Source organism: Macrobrachium nipponense, chromosome 1, assembly GCF_015104395.2.
Source record: "Macrobrachium nipponense isolate FS-2020 chromosome 1, ASM1510439v2, whole genome shotgun sequence".
In the NCBI taxonomy this organism is placed as follows: domain Eukaryota; kingdom Metazoa; phylum Arthropoda; class Malacostraca; order Decapoda; family Palaemonidae; genus Macrobrachium; species Macrobrachium nipponense.
Window position 1 is genome coordinate 43,193,705 of NC_087200.1, and position 2,860 is coordinate 43,196,564.

A 2,860-nucleotide genomic window follows, 5' to 3' on the forward strand; every position below is an offset into this window, starting at 1 on the left:
TTTTTTTTTTTTTTTTTTTTGCGAATAAAATGAAAACCACTTTGGTAGCCTACGTTCTCCATCTGTCTGTCTGCCTGTGTATGAATGTATGTATGTACTATGTAGTATGTATGTCTCTCACACCACAGACAGATTGTGAATTAGATACTTTGGGCTTTCTAGACCAATGCAAGGTGTCCTAAATTAACTGGAAGAAGGGAAAGTTGAAATCCAGACAAAATCAAAGACTTAAGAGACTGAAAATAAAAAATTTCAAGCACAGAAATCTCTCCAAATTATTGTTGATTAAAATTATCTAAGTAATGAGCTTAGTATTGAAGAAACGAAAACTTTAAAATACAATATACAGAAACGTGTAAACTGGTGTATGAGAAATCATGTTTCTGAAGTTGAATTAAAAACACTCTCACTTTGAAGTGACTCACTTAGCGGCCTGTAATAAAATTTAATTGTGAACGTGGAAGAAATATCTTGACAATTTCTTGATTCGTTATACACAAAATAACAATTTATCTCGTTTTCCATAACGGGTATGATTAGTTATATATCAATAAATAACAACGTCTCCTGTTTTCTAAAAAGTTAGTGTGAAGATAATGAAGTTGACTGAAAATACAAAAAGCGTTTTTCAGTAATAATAATAATGATAATAATAATAATAATAATAATAATAATAATAATAATAATATTATTATTATTATTATTATTATTATTATTATTATTATTATTATTATTATTATAATGTGGTGCCGTGGCAGAGTGGGTTGGGCTGTCAATTGACTGGTTAAGCAACATTGGGGCTGGTCAGTTGCTGGATGGATGACCGCTCTCCTCGGCGTTGATGCCTAGGGAAAGGATCTTTACCATTATTTCCTCAGTCTACTCAGCTGTAAATGTTTACCTATTCCTGATGGGGTAGGGTCCAGCTATAGGTTAAATAGCAAAACTCACCAATGTTGAAAAGAAATGAACGATTAAACGACCTTGAAGGGGAAGACGGTCAGGTACTTAGAGGTCGTCATCCAGCAACTGACCACCACAGCGACAGTAACCATCAACCAGAGACTGGAGCTACAGAAGCAAACCAGAGGAAGAAATGGACAAGAGAAGAAAATAAGGAAATATGGAGATGCTACATCAGAAGCAGGTTGGTCAACATCTCGAATGAGAGAAATAACACCCCCCAAACAGAGCAGAGGCTGGCAGACCAAGTAAGGAACATTAAGAAAAAGAACTGGCTCTCCCCAACAGAAAGAGAGGAATTGGAAAGGGAAATGACACACGATAACGAATTACAAGAAGACGAACTGAGAGACGATGCCACAGAAAACAACAGGGATGATGAGGTATCAAACACCGACAAAGTAACACACAGGACGGAATGTGTAGAAAAGATCAGACAGAGAGAACAAAGATCCCCTCCATGAAAGCCTACAACACCAAGAAATTAAGGGAGAAAACAAGTGAGGTCAATGAAATAATGAGACTAATACACACCACCAATATCGCAGAAACAAATAACTTGACATATGCAGGAGCAAGATTAGTAGCAGAACTGATGGGGATACAAACACCAACACCACCAGCACAACCAACCCAACAGAAACCAAAACAGCAACCGCCTTAGAAAAGGCACCTGGAAAAGCAAACCATGGTGATTAGATCTGACTTGAGTAAACTGAAAGAGATGGCAGAATAGAAAAAAGGCTAAGAAGCAAGAAAACAAGGGAGGAACTGAACAAGAAATACAAAGTACAATAGAATATGTAAAACAGAGGCTTAAGGCCAAAGCACATAAGATCCAACGGTACATGAACAGGAATAAGGGATACCAACAGAACAAACTATTCGGAACCAACCAGAAAAGACTATACAGCCAACTAAGAGGGGAAGACAACCACCAAGAAATTCCTAAAGCCAAACCAAGTAAGAGACTGGGAAAACATCTGGAGCAATCCGGTATCACACAACAAACATTCAACATGGCTACAGGAAGTCAAGGATGAAGAAACAGGGAGAATAAAACAAAGATTCACTGACATCACGACAGACACAGTTAGACACCAACTAAAGAAAATGCCCAACTGGAAAACCCCAGGTCCCGATGAAGTCCATGGATACTGGCTCAAAAAGAATAGCAGAACAACTCCAGCATTGTATCACAAATCACCATGCGCCCAAATGGATGACCACAGGAAGAACATCCTTAGTCCAGAAAGACAAGAGTAAGGGAAACATAGTCAGTAACTACAGGTCTATCACCTGCCTACCAGTAATGTGGAAGTTACTAACAAACATATCCCCCACCAACAGAAAGGCTGCAGAAGGAAGTGTAGGGACACAAAAGACCAGCTCCTGATAGACAAAATGGTAATGAAGAACAGTAAGAGAAGGAAAACCTACTTAAGCATGGCATGGATAGACTATAAGAAAGCCTTCGACATGGTACCACACACATGGCTAATAGAATGCCTGAAAATATATGGGGCAGAGGAAAACACCATCAACTTCCTCAAAAATACAATGCACAACTGGAATACAATACTTACAAGCTCTGGAATAAGATTAGCAGAGGTTAATATTGGGAGAGGGATCTTCCAGAGTGACTCACTGTCCCTACTACTCTTCGTAGTAGCCATGATTCCCCTGACAAAAGTACTGCAGAAGATGGATGTTGGGTACCAACTCAAGAAAATAGGCAACAGAATTAACCATCTGATGTTCATGGACGATATCAAGCTGTAAGGTAAGAGCATCAAGGAAAAAGATACCCTAATCCAGACTGTAAGGATTGTATCTGGGGACATCAGGGTGGAGTTTGGAATAGAAAAATGTGCCTTAGTCAACATACAATAGGGCA